We start from the raw sequence: 18,212 nt of genomic DNA, 5'->3' as shown, positions 1-18,212 counted from the left end.
CTAACACTCCTTACAAAAATAAATTCTGTAAGGATTAAAGGTGTATGTGAAAAACAAAATATAATATTTTAAAGTAAATGTGGACAATATATTTCTGAACTCAAATTATGGAAGTCTGTCTTAAATAAAACTGTAAGAAATGATTGACAAATAAAACTACCATAAAAATAAGATCAACAGTCACCATAAAGATAAGGAAAGGACAAGTCACAAGGTGAAAAAGTAAATGAAATAAAATTTAAAAAGAATTTAATCTCCAGAATATATAAATGATATTATGTATACAAGTCAATAGAAAAAGTACAATAATGCAAGTAATACAAAATGGGCAAAACATACAGTAAAAAATATCCCATAAAAGGAAATGCAAATAACACTAAAATAACCTAGGAAACAGATTCTGAGTTTGAGATTAATATGCAGGAGAATTCATGGGAAATGCTCTCATAAAGTGAAATATAATGATAAGAATAGACATTTTCAATATATAAACCAATATTATATATATCATATAATGTAATGTGCCATATATTGGTGCCTGTATGCAATACAGAGCTGAATGAAGCACAAGCTGGAATCAAGATTGCTGGGAGAAATATCAATAACCTCAGATACGCAGATGACACCACCCTTATGGCAGAAAGTGAAGAACTAAAGAGCCTCTTGATGAAAGTGAAAGGAGAGTGAAAATGTTGGCTTAAAACTCAGCATTCAAAAAGCTAAGATCATGGCATCTGGTTCCATCACTTCATGGTAAATAGATGGAGAAGGAATGGAAACAGTGAGAGACTTTATTTTCTTGGACTCCAAAATCACTGCAGATGGTGATTGCAGCCATGAAATTAAAAGACACTTGCTCCTTGGAAGAAAAGCTATGACAAACCTAGACAGCGTATTTAAAAGCAGAGACATTACTTTGTCGACAAAGGTCTGTCTAGTCAAAGCAATGGTTTTTCCAGTAGTCATGTATGGATGTGAGAGTTGGACCATAAAGAAGGCTGAGCACTGAAGAATTCATACTTTTGAACTGTGGTGTTGGGGAAGACTCTTGAGAGTCCCTTGGACTGCAAGGAGATCCAGCCAGTCCATCCTAAAGGAGATCAGTCCTGGGTGTTCATTGGAAGGACTGATGCTGAAGCTGAAACTCCAATACTTTGGCCACCTGATACGAAGAGCTGACTCATTTGAAAAGACCCTGATGCTGGGAAAGATTGCAGGTGGGAGGAGAAGGGGATGACAGAGGCTGAGATGGTTGGATGGCATCACCGACTCGATGGACATGAGTTTGAACAAATTCCGGGAGTTGCTGAAGGACAGGGTAGCCTGGGGTGCTGCAGTCCATGGGGTCGCAAAGAGTCGGACATGACTGAGCAACTGAACAAGCATAATACATATATAACATGTTTACTATGTGTATTCTTAAAGCAAACACCAAAGGAGGAGCTTAAGAATATTTATAGTGTTTTTATCAGGTGACAGTACAGAGATTTCATTTTTAAATATTCATTTGTCTATGTGTACTAAAGTTATTGCAACAAATATGTTTTTGTTAATGAGGAAGAAGAAAAACAGATGTTAATTGAAAAAAACTTACTGAGCAGTGATCTCTGGCTTCTTGAATTCTTCTTGAGATTAGGACGTAAAAGGAAATAGAGATAAAGAGGTGGGAATTAGGGGGTGGATCACATCACGTTCGGTTTACCAGGAGCAAATCTGCTTCAAGTCATTAGTGCTCCCTCAGACATCTTACCCGTTCCCCACCTGTGACCAAGTGTGATCATTTCCAACACCCAGTCTCTTTATGTCTACACTGTGTGAATGTTAGCATGAAAATATTATGCTGTTGGAAAACAAAGGTTGAATGTATAGAGTTCTAGCCTTGAAAGTGGAGAAGACAACGGCACCCCACTCCAGTACTCTTGCCTGGAAAATCCCATGGAGGGAGGAGCCTGGTAGGCTAAGTCCATGGGGTCGTGAAGAGTCGGACAAGAGTTGGACACGACTGAGCGACTTCACTTTCACTTTCCACTTTCATGCATTGGAGAAGGACATGGCAACCCACTCCAGTGTTCTTGCCTGGAGAATCCCAGGGATGGGAGAGCCTGGTGGGCTGCCATCTATGGGGTCGCACAGAGTCGGACACGACTGACGTGACTTAGCAGTAGCAGCCTTGAAAGGGCTAAACGCGGAACATAAATTTGAGGAAATTTAGAAACACAGAGAAGGGAATTTCAAGTGTGACTGAGTCTAGATTGAAGTTGACGAGATTTAGAGCCATCCATGGAAGAATTTCCACAAAACAAAGTTACTAAACCTCAGAACAGACTGTTCCATATATTTGCTGTGAACAGAACATACTATTTAAGTGTTTACAGGAGCTTTGTTCTAAGTAATTTCTCAAATATCAAATAAGTAGCCAGTTATTTTAAAGGCATGGAATGGAAGCTACTTTTAGAGGAAGAGACATAACTGGTGATCTAAAGTCTTGGAATAGTTTTTGCTTGTTCATTTTCACCCAGTCTTTACTTAGTGTCTTAATGACTTGACAGGATTGTAAAATGTTGACATTTTCCCACAATACCACTTTTGTAGAAAGCAAATTATGAGCCTAAACCAGGATTTTCCTATGGTTCCCATCTGCAAACCTAGTAACATAATACACTTTACAAAAAAGGTTTCCAAGCAAAACTACTCTGCTCTCTGAGAGACTGATAAGATGTGAGCATTTAAAGGCCCTGAGAAGTTCTGCAGGAAAGACGTCAAGAAACCTGTATAACTCTACACTAAGGCCCATTTTGGGAAGCGCTGAACCAAACCAATAAGGAAAATTTTATTAGAAGATTAAATCAAATGAAAGCAGACTCTGAAAGCACAGAAGATGCAGAACTATTGACTCAGGATAAAAGCAGAAGATAAAGCAGAGCCACAGAGCAGTGCTCCTTAAATCATCTGTGGTGAAAGACCATACTTCTAACCCATTATATAGTAATGGATTTGTAATCCTTATCAGTTTTATTTAAACTAATGACATTCATAATCTATCATGTATCAAAACCTTTGTGGAAGTCCACAGGTCATGCACTTGGTATCATCACAGTGTCAAATGACTACAGGAGTTTTGCTATGTTTATTCCTATCTGTGTGCCTTCTCATTGTGGAGGAAAATAATCTGTGGACTGGCAGTGTCTACAGAGCATGCTTTGAGTACCACGGCCATAAAGATAATATGCTGAAGATATAAATCTGATGCATTATTTTTTTTTTCAATGCACAACATTCCAGAATGGATAAACAAAAAGAAATGCTAATCCTTTTTTAGAGATTAACAGGATGCAAACCATCTTAAATCACAGTAAAAGGTAGAAACAACTTTCTCAAACATCAAAAGCAAAAGGAGTGTGAGGAGTGTGGACATTTTCATAAGGTGGTGGCTCTATTATGTTCGTTTAATAGCTTGTGTGTGTGTATGCTCTGTCTTGTCCAATTCTTTGACTGTAGACTGTCAGGCTCCTCTGTCCATGAAATTCTCCAGGCAAGAATACTGGAGTGGGTGGCCATTTCCTGCTCTAGGGTATCTTCCCAACCCAGGGATCGAACCCATGTCTCCTGAGTCTCCTGAAATAGTAGGCGGATTCTTTACCATTGCACCACCTGGGAAGCCCTGTTTAATACCTTTCTTCATGACAACCCTGAGAGAGCCAAGAGTTGTTTCTATATCTCCAGATTTTTACTTCATTGAAATTGTTTTTGCACAAATGTCACTTAAAGTGATGGCTATCCTTTCCTCTTGTTCCTAAATAAAAAGAGAAGAAGTAAAGTACCAGTTACTACAATAAACAGCAAGGAAGGTGTAGACATTAAAACAGCCTTACATTGGTATATCACTGATGGGAGTGCAGAGTACTACAATACTTATGGAGGGGAAATAGGTAATAGTTGGTGATAATTAACAACATTTCATGGCCATTTACTCTTTGACCCAGCAATCCCACTTCCGGGGATCTCTTCTAAAGTTCCTCTGGTGAAAATACGAAAATACATATACACTAGAATATTGATTATGTGTCTATTTTTAATAGCAAATGCATAAAAATAACCCTGATAAAAAACAAGTAACCATGATAAGAGATTGGTTGAATAAACTATGGTAGAGTGGTAGAATGGAGTACTATACAAATTAGAAGAAATAAGAGATTTTTTTATAGGACTATGAGAAGATCTTTGAGTTGTACTTGAAGTGAAAAAAGACAAAGTGGATAAAAATGTGCATAGCAAGTTACTGTTTATCTAAAGAAGGGGTTCCAGCTATATAAATATATACATTTATTTATGTATACAAATAACGCACTGAGATTTAGTACCCACTGGCCATAGCAAACAAGAATGCACTGGTCAGAGCAAACACCCTCTTCCAACAACACAAGAGAATACTCTACACATGGATATCACCAATTGGTCAACACTGAAATCAGATTGATTATATTCTTTGCAGCCAAAGATGGAGAAACTCTATACAGTCAGCAAAAACAAGACCAGGAGCTGACTGTGGCTCAGATCATGAACTCCTTATTGCAAAATTCAGACTTAAATTGAAGAAAGTAGGGAAAACCACTAGACCATTCAGGTATGACCTAAATCAAATCCCTTATGATTACACAGTGGAAGTGAAAAATAGATGTAAGGGACTAGATCTGATAGACAGAGAGCCTGAAGAACTCTGGATGGAGGTTCGTGACATTGCACAGGAGACAGGGATCAAGACCATCCCCATGGAAAAGAAATGCAAAAAGGCAAAATGGCCATCTGAGGAGGCCTTACAAATAGCTGTGAAAAGAAGAGAAATGAAAAGTAAAGGAGAAAAGGAAAGATTTTCCCATCTGAATGCAGAGTTTCAAAGAATAGCAAGGAGAGAAAAGAAAGCCTTCCTCGGGGATCAATGCAAAGAAATAGAGGAAAACAACAGAATGGGAAAGACTAGAGATCTCTTCAAGAAAATTAGATACACCAAGGGAACATCTCATGAAAAGATGGGCTCAATAAAGGACAGAAATGGTATGGACCTAACAGAAGCAGAAGATATTAAGAAGAGGTGGCAAGAATACACAGAAGAACTGTACAAAAAAGATCTTTATGACCCAGATAATCATGATGGTGTGATCACTCACCTAGAGCCAGACATCCTGGAATGTGAAGTCAAGTGGGCCTTAGGAAGCATCACTATGAACAAAGCTAGTGTAGGTGATGGAATTCCAGTTGCGCTCTTTCAAATCCTGGAAGATGATTCTGTGAAAGTGCTGCACTCAATATGCTAGCAAATTTGGAAAACTCAGCAGTGGCCACAGGACTGGAAAAGGTCAGTTTTCATTCTAATCTCAAAGAAAGGCAATGCCAAAGAATATTCAAACTAACACACAATTGTACTCATTTCACATGCTAGTAAAGTAATGCTCAAAATTCTCCAAGCCAGGCTTTAACAGTACAGGAACCGTGAACTTCCAGATGTTCACGCTGCTTTTAGAAAAGGCATAGGAACCAGAGATCAAATTGCCAACATCTGCTGGATCATTGAAAAAGCAAGAGAGTTCCAGAAAAACATCATTTCTGCTTTATTGACTATGCCAAAGCCTTTGACTGTGTGGATCACAATAAACTGTGGAAAATTCTGAAAGAGATGGGAATATCAGACTACCTGACCTGTCTCTTGAGAAACCTGTATGCAGGTCAGGAAGCAACAGTTAGAACTGGACATAGAACAACAGACTGGTTCCAAATAGGAAAAGGAGTACGTCAAGGCTGTATATTGTCACCCTGCTTATTTAACTTATATGCAGAGTACATCATGAGAAACACTGGGCTGGAGGAAGCACAAGCTGGAATCAAAATTGCCGGGAGAAATATCAATAATCTCAGATATGCAGATGACACCACCCTTATGGCAGAAAGTGAAGAGGAACTAAAGAGCCTCTTGATGAAGGTGAAAGAGGAGAGTGAAAAAGATGGCTTAAAGCTCAACATTCAGAAAACTAAGATCATGGCATCCGGTCCCGTCACTTCATGGCAAATAGATGGGGAAACAGTGGAAACAGTGTCAGACTTTATTTTTTGGGGCTCCAAAATCACTGCAGATGGTGACTGCAGCCATGAAATTAAGACACTTACTCCTTGGAAGGAAAGTTATGACCAACCTAGATAGCATACTAAAAAGCAGAGACATTACTTTGCCAAGAAAGGTCCGTCTAGTCAAGGCTCTGGTTTTTCCAGTGGTCATGTATGGATGTGAGAGTTGGACAGTGAAGAAAGCTGAGCACAGAAAAATTGATGCTTTTGAACTGTGGTGTTGGGGAAGACTCTTGAGAGTCCCTTGGACTGCAAGGAGATCCAACCAGTCCATCATAAAGGACATCAGTCCTGGGTGTTCATTGGAAGTACTGATGAGGAATCTGAAACTCCAATACTTTGGCCACCTGATGCGAAGAGTTGACTCATTGGAAAGACCCTGATGCTGGGAGGGATTGGGGACAGGGGGAGAAGGGGACGACAGAGGATGAGATGGCTGGATGGCATCACAGACTTGATGGACATGAGTTTGAGTAAACTCTGGGAGTTGGTGATGGACAGAGGCCTGGCATGCTGTGATTCATGGGGTCGCAAAGAGTTGGACACGACTAAGCGACTGAACTGAACTGAACTGATATTTATATACACATGCAAGTATATATGGTGGAATATGCCTGATAAATGCATAGATAGGTAGAACTATGATGGTTTAGTCACTAATTCATGTCCAACTCTTGTGACCCCATGGACTGTAGCCTGCCAGGCTCATCTGTCCATGAGATTCTCCAGATAAGAATACTGGAGTGGGTTGCCATTTCCTTCTCCAAGGTAGAAGTATAGCTACTTAATAAACTTACATTTAGGAAATAAGCAGCTGAAGGTTTAAACCATAACTTAATTTTCAAATAAATGGGAAAGTAATTTTTTAAAAAGCTGTTACCTTTGGATTATGGAAAGAGGGAAGGCTAGGGTTAGATACTAGATTGTATTGAATTCGCTATATTTGTAGAGTTGGCTTTGGCACCATGTAAATATTTTATAAAATTATAAAATAAAAATAAATGTTATGAAATATTCTTAGAGAAATAAAATGAAGCAAGTATACCTAACATATATCCAGTTGGTGGCATAAAAAGAAAGAGAGAAATAATTTCAAGTGATATTAAAACACTGTAATTGACAAGTCTAATGCGAGATATTGTATGTACAAAAATGAGTTTAAAATCATAAATTATTTTCAATAATCACCTTATTGCTACTGTTGGTTCTGCTGGTATTGCTATCCTGCTCTGAGTAGACTGGATAAGGATGGGATATTCCAACTCTGTCATTTCTGGTAGATTCTTAAATCAAATATGGATTGAAGATTGAAAAATTAAAATTCTGTCTTCCTGAATTTGAATTGGAAACATTTCCATGAACTAATGGCATATATCTCCCAGCTCTGTCCACTGAAAGGACCTAGAAACACTAATCCAGTTACAATAATCAGTCCTACTGTTCAGATTATGGCATCCAAATATCATTTCCCACTGAAAGGAACCCAGGCACCTTAAAAAAAAATGGCTGATTCCAAGTCAGAGATACAAAATGTACAAAATGAATCTGGGACGTCTTGTAACAAATAGCAAAGGAGATATAAAAAATCACCAGAGATGGTCTCTTCTTTGGGGGAAAAAAAATTTCGAAATGTGTGGCACACCAGCTGATTGAAATATCTCAAATATGTTTAAATCTGTGAGTTTATAATGATATTTAAGAAGAGCAAATAGGTAACTATTGAACCATATTAGAAAAGCAATGTACTATTTTGAAAACTGATAGATAAAGGGAGAAAAATTAAGTCTTTTATCCAAACTATATCACTTTGTAACCAGTAGCAGATCAAGAGATTTTTTTTCTCTAAATAGTCATTTTACAGCTAATACACAAGAAAGGTGCAAAAGGGTTAGATTAGCAATATTTTTCCAGGAATGGGCAAATGAACCTTGATATTGTCCCTGAACAACTGCTGACATGATGCAAACAGCAGAGACAATCAGATAATACACGCTTCCTTACAAAAGGAGAAATCCCACCAGTGAAGCAGTCACACCAAAGAAATCAAAGTTGAACTGGATTGCCTACAAATACAGAATATACTGTACACACTATATATTAATAACCAAAAAAATACAGAGGACATGAGAACCTGTTAAAAGGCACCACAGGGATGCAATCAACAAAATTCAGACTATGGGGACATCTGTAAAACAAATAGGCATACTATTTGAAGGGAATAGAAGTGTTCAGATCACATTTTGTTCTGAATCAAACAAATAACTTTAAAAGATAATGCAAGAATTGCAAACATTAACAGTGACTGGATAGTTGAAGATATAAGGGACTCACTGTGATATTTTTAACAGAGATAATGGTATGATGAGTATGTTAAGGAAAAAAAAAAATACAACCTAATTCCCTATTGGGGCAGTTGAATTTCAGCTGAAGAACAAAAGGATTTATGGAAAGTGGAAAGATCTGCTAAGGAAGCTTTTTTTTTTTTTTTTTTTAAGTCTGTATAAGGAGATCTATTTAAAAAAAAAAAAAAAGTCTGTATAAGGAGATCTATAGACTGACAGCAGACACCCTAGAAAAGAAGGCAAGTCCTGATTCTCTCTCAAGATTCTAGGGCTATTCATAAACCGCTCCACATTTATGTCATCAACAGAGTTTCTCCAGTGAATTACAGCCTTCCACCCACTTTGGGACCATCCATTACAAGATACAGCCAGCAGCCAAGTTGCAGTTGGCTCATTTCACTAAGTGTTTTCGTAAACAGATTTATAATGAGAAAGAAATGCATTTTTATCAACACTAAGCAGGGCTTCTGAGGGCTCCCCCAAATTATTAGGGGAACTAATAATAACCCCTACTAATACAGGGGCAATTTGCAGAGCCTTCTTCCAACCAGATAATGAAAGAGCTCCCAACCCTGCTAGCTTTTTAAAATCTACTAAACAATGTGAAGCCACAGTTTCATTTTTTTCTTTCTGGCTGGAGATGGTGGAAATGTTCATCACCCAGTGTGAAGTAATATGTGAAACAGGTGTTTTATTCCCTAGCAGGTAAAATGGGTTTGATTCCTGTGAGATGTAGACATTTCAAGGCTACCAGCAAGAGGTCCAGATGGTGTGTATTTTCATATCTAATATTATATAAAAGATTTCAAATGTATCCTGACTCTTAACAAAACCATAAATTTGCAGCTTATTGCCATGCCGAACAGCTCTGGTAGCTACTAATGAGTATTACTGTTTTTGCTCTGCTCTTCCAGGGATCACTGGAATATCTGAGCCTTTCATTTTTAGCTTCCAGTTAAAAAAAAAACAAAAAAAACACCAAAGAATTCCAGGATAGGAACCTGTCTCACTTCAGGGTCAGCTGCATGGAGAACATTTGAACCTTGAGGGAAACACAGATGTCTGTGGAGCCACAGGGGAAAATGGGGGTCAACAGTTTACTGAAAAGTCCTTTCAGGCCAGAGACCCTGGCCTTGTTGTTCCCTGCTTGGTAATGTAACTATCCCAGAAGTAGGATCAAACATATTTTAAGAATACTGACAGCAATAACAAGCATCATTGCAAGTTTGTCATGAGCTTGGCATTTTATGGATTATGCTGCATGCACTCTCTCATTCAATATTCTGATGTACCCTTGGAGGTAGCAGGGGTAATTTTGTCACTCCACAGGAGGTGAAGCTTGGGCAACTCAAGGACCAACTCAGATCCACCCAGGAGCAGAACTCTCATTCAAGAACTGGGTAATTCCTCTTTCCCATGCGGCATGGCAGTCCAGAAGGCCCGTGTATAGAATGCACAAAAGGAGCCCCTTGGTCATATATCTGGGGAAGACTTTATTCAAATTCAAAAAGGTACATGTGCCCCAATGTACGTTGCAGCACTTTTCACAATAGCCAAGACATAGAAGCAACCTACATGTCCATTAAGAGATGAAGGGAGAAAGAGGATGTGATACATACACACAATGGAATATGGTTGTTGTTGATGTTGAGTCACTAAGTCACGTCTGACTCTTCTGTGACACTGTAGTCTGTAGCCCACCAGACTCTTGTCCATGAGATTTTCCCAGGAAAGAATACTTGAGTGGGTTGCCATTTCCTTCTCCAGGAGATCTTTCCAACCCAGGGATTGAACCTATGTCTCCTTCATGGGCAGGCAGTTTCTTCCCACTAAGCCACCAGGGAAGCACCAATGCAATGTTCAGTTCAGTCGCTCAGTAGTGTCCGACTCTTTGCGACCCCATGAACTGCAGCAGGCCAGGCCTCCCTGTCCACCACCAACTCCCAGAGTCCACCCAGACTCATGTCCATCGAGTTGGTGAAGCCATCCAGCCATCTCATCCTCTGTCGTCCCCTTCTCCTCCTGCCCTCAATCCCTCCCAGCATCAGGGTCTTTCCAATGAGTCAACTCTTCAGATGAGGTGGCGAAAGTATTGGAGTTTCAGCTTCAACATCAGTCCTTCAAATGAACATCCAGGACTGATCTCCTTTAGGATGGACTGGCTGGATCTCCTTGCAGTCCAAGGGACTCTCAAGAGTCTTCTCCAACACCACAGTTCAAAAGCATCAATTCTTCAGTGCTCAGCTTTCTTCACAGTCCAACACTCACATCCATACATGACCACTGGAAAAACCAGAGCCTTGACTAGACGGATCTTTGTTGGCAAAGTAATGTCTCTACTTTTTAATATGCTGTCTAGGTTGGTCATAACTTTCCTTCCAAGGAGTAAGTGTCTTAATTTCATGGTTGCAGTCACCATCTGCTGTGATTTTGGAGCCCCCCAAATAAAAAGTCAGCGACTGTTTCCACTGTTTCCCCATCTATTTGCCATGAAGTGATGGGACTGGATGCCATGATCTTAGTTTTCTGAATGTTGAGCTTTAAGCCAACTTTTTCACTCTCCTCTTTCACTTTCATTGAGAGGCTTTTTAGTTCCTCTTCACTTTCTGGCATAAGGGTGGTGTCATCTGCATATCTGAGGTTATTGATATTTCTTCCGGCAATCTTCATTCCAGCTTGTGCTTCTTCCAGCCCAGTTTTTCTCATGATGTACTCTGCATATAAGTTAAATAAGCAGGGTGACAATATACAGCCTTGACGTACTCCTTTTCCTATTTGGAACCAGTCTGTTGTTCTATGTCCAGTTCTAACTGTTGCTTCCTGACCTGCATACAGGTTTCTCAAGAGACAGGTCAGGTGGTCTGGTAGTCCCATCTCTTTCAGAATTTTCCACAGTTTATTGTGATCCACACAGTCAAAGGCTTTGGTATAGTCAATAAAGCAGAAATGATGTTTTTCTGGAACTCTCTTGCTTTTTCGATGATCCAGTAGATGTTGGCAATTTGATCTCTGGTTCCTATGCCTTTTCTAAAAGCAGCTTGAACATCTGGAAGTTCACCGTTCATGCATTGCTGAAGCCTGGTTTGGAGAATTTTGAGCATTACTTTACTAGCATGTGAGATGAGTGCAATTGTGTGGTAGTCTGAGCATTCTTTGGCATTGCCTTTCTTAGGGATTGGAATGAAAACTGACCTTTTCCGGTCCTGTGGCCACTGCTGAGTTTTCCAAATTTGTTGGCATATTGAGTGCACCACGTTCACAACATCGTCTTCCAGGGTTAAAAATAGCTCAACTGGAATTCCATCACTTCCACTAGCTTTGTTTGTAGTGATGCTTCCTAAGGCCCACTTGACTTCACATTCCAGGATGTCTGGCTCTAGGTGAGTGATCACACCATCATGATTATCTGGGTCATAAAGATCTTTTTTGTACAGTTCTTCTGTGTATTCTTGCCACCTCTTCTTAATATCTTCAGCTTCTGCTAGGTCCCTGCCATTTCTGTCCTTTATTGAGCCCATCTTTGCATGAAATGTTCCCTTGGTGTATCTAATTTTCTTGAAGAGATCTCTAGTCTTTCCCATTCTGTTGTTTTCCTCTATTTCTTTGCATTGATCCCCGAGGAAGGCTTTCTTTTCTCTCCTTGCTATTCTTTGAAACTCTGCATTCAGATGGGAAAATCTTTCCTTTTCTCCTTTACTTTTCATTTCTCTTCTTTTCACAGCTATTTGTAAGGCCTCCTCAGATGGCCATTTTGCCTTTTTGCATTTCTTTTCCATGGGGATGGTCTTGATCCCTGTCTCCTGTGCAATGTCACGAACCTCCATCCAGAGTTCTTCAGGCTCTCTGTCTATCAGATCTAGTCCCTTACATCTATTTTTCACTTCCACTGTGTAATCATAAGGGATTTGATTTAGGTCATACCTGAATGGTCTAGTGGTTTTCCCTACTTTCTTCAATTTAAGTCTGAATTTTGCAATAAGGAGTTCATGATCTGAGCCACAGTCAGCTCCTGGTCTTGTTTTTGCTGACTGTATAGAGTTTCTCCATCTTTGGTTGCAAAGAATATAATCAGTCTGATTTTGGTGTTGGCCATCTGGTGACTTCCGTTTGTAGAGTTGCCTGTCTCTTGTGTTGTTGGAAGAGGGTGTTTGCTATGACCAGTGTGTTCTCTTGGCAAAACTCTATTAGCCTTTGCCCTGCTTCATTCCTGCTGGAGAAGCCATGAAGAGATACCCCACGTCCAAGGTAAGAGAAACCCAAGTAAGATGGTAGGTGTTGCGAGAGGGCATTAGAGGGCCAACCCACTGAAACCATAATCACAGAAACCTGCCAATCTGATCACATGGACCACAGCCTTGTCTAACTCAATGAAACCGACCCAAGACAGATGGGTCCTGTTGGAGAGGTCTGACAGAATGTGGTCCACTGGAGAAGGGAATGGCAAATCACTTCAGTATTCTTGCCTTGAGAACCCCATGAACAGTATGAACAGTATGAAAATGGAATGTTACTCAGTCATAAAACAGAATGAAATAATGCCATTTCCAGCAATATTGATGGACCTAGAAATTGTCACAGTGAGTAAAGTAAGTCAGAGAAAGATATCATATGATAATGCTTATAGGTGAAATCTTAAAAAATGATACAAATGAAGTTATCTGCAAAATCAGAAAGAGACTCCCAGACACAGAAAATGAACCTATGGTTACCAAAGGGGTAAGGGGTTGGGGTGGGATAAATCAGGAGTGTGGGATAAAAATATACACACTACTGTATATAAAATAAACAATAAGGCCCTACCATACAGCACAGGGTTATACAGGGTGGAGAGAAAGGGAAAACAGGAGCTAATACTTCAGGCACAAACACTGTAACCTCACACTGTTTATTGTGTGAACAAGCTCTTGTTTTCTGTTGAGAAGAGTCAACAAAACAGATTTCTTTCATCCTGATACCCCAAGTTTAAGCTTCATTAACACTGGTCTACTTATGCAAATAGTTCAATTCTACTTTGGAAGCATCATTGCAAGATTCCATGTTGCTGTCTCTGCCCTCAACTTAGCCATAAAAATTGCTTTTGTGATTTTTAGTCATTGTGTTTTCCCAGTGGGGCTAGCGTTCTCACCTCTAGAAGTCCTTGTGTAACAGGTGTCTAAGGCGGGACTTCCCCTGGCAGTCCAGTGGCTAAGACTGTGCTTCCACTGCAGGGGCCATGGGTTCAATCCTTGGTTGCGGGATCCCATGCCCAGTGATGTGGCCGGAAAAAAAAAAAGTTAAAAAAAATATGTCTAAGGATGCAACTTTGAAAATCAGTAACTTAATGAACATACACATAGCCCAGAAGAGGGGTTCATCAGAAAATAAGAAAATGGTTAGATAGTGGAGAACACAGCTGACGGGATAGAAACACTTTAAAGCAGAGATTCTGAAATCTTTGAAAAAATAAAAACAGGGATGAAATTCACCATAACCTTACCTGCAAGGCAGAATCTGAAATGAACGGTTCACAGAGGAGAACACTAAAGAAAGTTGACCAGACTTCTGGGGGCGAGTTTTGTGGAATGAGGGTCATTGTTTTATTTTCATACTATTCAAGCCTTTGAGGTTACAGAGACCATGGCATCTTGCATTTAGAGGAGCCAAACAGCTATCACGTTAAAAAAAACAAAACGAAGCCCTTCATTTTTCACCTTTAAGGGGACTCTTCTTGTAGATGAATACAGAGCAGAGCTTGGCTTTTATTTCTCTTTTCAGTCTGGTAATTTTTTTATCTTGAGTGAGAAAGATCTTGACCAACAAGTGCCTATATCGATTATTGTACCATGCTCCACTGACTTCTGAAGGTATCCCCACCTTCCATTTCTGTTCAGATGCCAGAAGTCACCTGTGGAAAAGAGGGATGAAAGTGAGTCAGCCCACCCAGGAACGGGCGGTCTCCCTGCCTCCCGTCCCAGGGCGTGCCTCCAGGTTCTGCCTCTGTTTCTCTGCGATGATGAGATTCGAGCCTTATCTTCTCCCCCTTTATCCTTGCAACATTTGCATCTCATGTCCTTATTCTCTCAATGCTTGAACAATTTGAAACTCTCACATAGAGGCAATTCCCAGATCTCGTCCCTAAAGCACGTGATTCACTTTCAGCTTTTCAGAGGCGCATGTCCTGGGGCAGGAACCGACCCTCCCTGTCAATCCAGTTTGTGATGAGGATCTCCCCGGGCGCAGCTCCTGCAGGGTCCCCGTGCTGCTCTCCGCCTGCTTGGCATCCTTCTGGGGAGCATTTGTATTGCTTTTTCATCTCAGAAAAGATACTCTAGTCACAAACCAGTCATCTGCCTGTTAAGCTGTATTTAGAACAAATCACTCTGAAGCAAAACAATGTCGACGGCAACAAAAGAGCTACCCTTATTTTTTTCCAGACTTTTAACAAAATGTTTGATGTTGTGGAGATTTCCAAACAATTAATGTGAAATTGGGGACTGTTGTTCACATGATTTATTTACCGTGTATAGAGAACTCAGCTGGAGTCTCTCTGCTGTCACTGAAGCTCCCTGGAAATTTTAGCAGAGAGCTGGAAAATCTGTGAACTTTCCTAATGGGCTATACATTCTCAAAGGACACAAGTTAACAGGAATCCATTAGGGATCCCCTGGTGGCTCAGTTGGTAAAGAATCCGCCTGCAATGCAGGAGACCTAGGCTCGATCCCTGGGTTGGGAAGATCCCCCGGAGAAGGGAAAGGCTACCCACTCCTGTTGTGGCCTGGAGAATTCCATGGACTGTGTAGTCCATGGGGTCACAAAGAGTCAGACACAAGTGAGCCACTTTACTTTCAGGGCTTAAAATCCACAAAGGACAGGAAAGTCTGCCCCATACCACCAAAGGGTACATGGTGGTTTGAACACTCGATTTCATCATCACAATTGGTGGGTTGTTTAAAATAGGGATGTCTTGAAGGTGGAGAAATATCCCAGTATTTTCCATAGCCTTTCAGATCAAGATCAAGGGCGTACACTTGTGCCCATGTGGGCACAGATACAAAGCAAGGGGAAAAGATAAATTAGGAGTTTGAGATGAACAGATACACACTGCTGTATATACAACAGGTAGACAACCAGGACCTACTTGATGGCACAGGGAACTATACTTGATATCTTACAATAACCTATAAGGGAAAAGAATCACAAAATGTATAATATATATTCAGTCATATGGGCTTCCCTGGTAGCTCAGATGGTAAAGAATCCGCTTGCAATGCAGGAGACCTGGGTTCGATCCCTGGATCAGGCAGATCCCCTGGAGCAGGGAATGGTACCCACTCCAGTATTCTTGCCTGGAGAATTCCAAGGACAGAGGAGCCTGGTGGGCTACAGTCCATGGGATCACAAAGAGTCAGACACGACTGGGCGACTAATACATACACACATATACACATACCCATATTCATCATATATATGTATAATTTACATATTACTGAATCACTTTGTTGTACACCAGAAACTACCACAATGCTGTAGATTAACTATACTTCAATTAAAAAAAAGAGAGAGAGAGAACATTTAACAGCAAGCACATTTTGTGAAAATAAGACCCCAGAATTTGAAAATCTCAAACTCTCATCAACTGTACAGACCCGTAATGGAACACTCAAAAAAACCCACCCTGCTTTCCTCGAGCACTTTTCCAGATTCTCAGCTCAGGCTCCATGAGGTCGGCCAGGTTTCCATCCCACAGGGTGGTGCAGAAAGAGACGAGGAGTAGAAAAGAGCAATGATACCACACACAATAGTAAAAATGAAATAGAGAAGGTGTGAAGTTAGATGTCTGATTTATGTGTGGAGAACTAGTGCCAAGAATATTGTTATGGACCTGGCTCCTAGAGGCAAGATTTGTTAGCAAAAACTGTCCTAAATATTTATGCTCAGCTAAATAATTGCTAAATAATTCCAGTTCTCAGCTGGAAATCTAGGATCAGGACTAGCCTAAATTAGTAGATCTGTGAGATGGTATATTGGTATTTTACCCAGCTACTCTGGCTCAATAATACTTTTAACTTTCAGCATATAATTAATATCCTTTTATAAAAGGCTTTTCATGGCCCCACATACGAAGGCTTCCTTTGGAAAAATTTCCCTAAAATAAACACAGCACTTAAAGCCGTCCATTCAATAGCATTTGTTTCGGGATTATTAAAGACACAGAGGTTTGGCTTTCCCACTGCGTGCTCATGTGGGTCCTTTCATTTGCTGCTTCTTGCATGCGGAGCAAAGCATTGAAACAGAGGATGGGGGGGACATATTTCTTCATCATCTGAGACACCACCTTCCCAAGAATCAGCATATGTTTCGAACATTCGTTTTACGGCCCTGACTGATGCTTAGTGAACCCAAGATTAAAAGCAGGACTCCAAGCGGCAGGAACTCTAGAAAAAAATATTTTGTGTCAACCGAGAGAGACGAAGAGGAAGCTTCATCATTTAATTCAACTACCACAGAAATACCCCCAGGTGCCCCCTTCTCCTCCCATCAGAACAGGAGATCGCTGCAGGTTTTTGACTGAAAGCTGAAACCTTCTATGTTTAAAAGGAATTTGTTGAAATACAAGCCTATACTTGTATGCCTCTTTCTGTCTCTGTTGGATGCTATCACTCGGTTCAGTTGCTCAGTCGTGTCCGCCTCTTTGAGACCCCCTGCAACATAAACGTGTGTATACAATAACATAAAGGACATCTGGAGTCTAAAGTGGACTCGACTGTAAGGAAGTTCTCTGATGAGTTACTTCTCTGCCTTCCTTTAGCAGCCTCATCTTCAGCCAGCCATTAGGCATCATGTCTGGCGAGCCTTCCGGGTTCCTTCTGCCCTTCAATGATTCATCTCTGACCTGTGCAAATCATGCTGCACCTGTTCATCTCAAATTCCTAATTTATCCCTCTCTCATGCCCTCTCCCCTTTGGTATTAACAGAAACACGCCACTCTATATAAAACAGATAATTGACAAAGACCTACTGTATAGTATAAGGAACTATATTCAGTATCTTGTAATGACCTGTAATGGAAAAGGATCTGAAATAGAATATATACATACATATAGACATATATATCTATATCCAAATCACTTTGGTGTATACTTGAAACACTGTAGATCAGCTATACTCAACTAAAAAAATTGTGCTGCCAAAACAGAGAATAACAGAGGAAGAGACTGATGAAGGAAATCATTTTAGCTGGAGATTGGTATAAATATTTTATTTTCATAATGTATGAAAGAAACTTTGACCCTGACCTTTGGCTTGACTATCCTCCTCTCCACTTTGAGAGATCACATCATGCAATCTTGGTCAAGAGCCAGGGTCCCAGAGCCCCCTTGCTGGCTTCATACCCCATGCCATCTGCTTGCTTCTCTGGGTGAGTTCCCCCACCTCTCAGGGCTTGAGTTTCCTCATCTGTGAGCGTGGAAATAATAAATGATGAGATCTACCTCCTTTGAAGATTTCACAAAGTAACATAACACAGCACAGTGCGTGGGACAGAGTGAAAACTCAATTAGTGTTATCTGTTGTTATTGTTCTGGGACTGCAGCATTCTGAGCTATAGGAAAAGGCTGCATCAATATTACCAAAAGACATTTTCAGGAAAGGATACAGAAAGATATTATTTAGCTGAAGAAAAAAAAAATGTATATGGTTTCCTGTGTTGTTCTTTAGGAGAACAAAGGTTTCTTTAAAAGGCCAAGAAATGGAGATTTTTTTTTCCTCCCTACC

Source organism: Cervus elaphus, chromosome 19 (assembly GCF_910594005.1).
Source record: "Cervus elaphus chromosome 19, mCerEla1.1, whole genome shotgun sequence".
Taxonomy (NCBI): domain Eukaryota; kingdom Metazoa; phylum Chordata; class Mammalia; order Artiodactyla; family Cervidae; genus Cervus; species Cervus elaphus.
Note: the sequence above shows the minus strand (reverse complement) of the source record.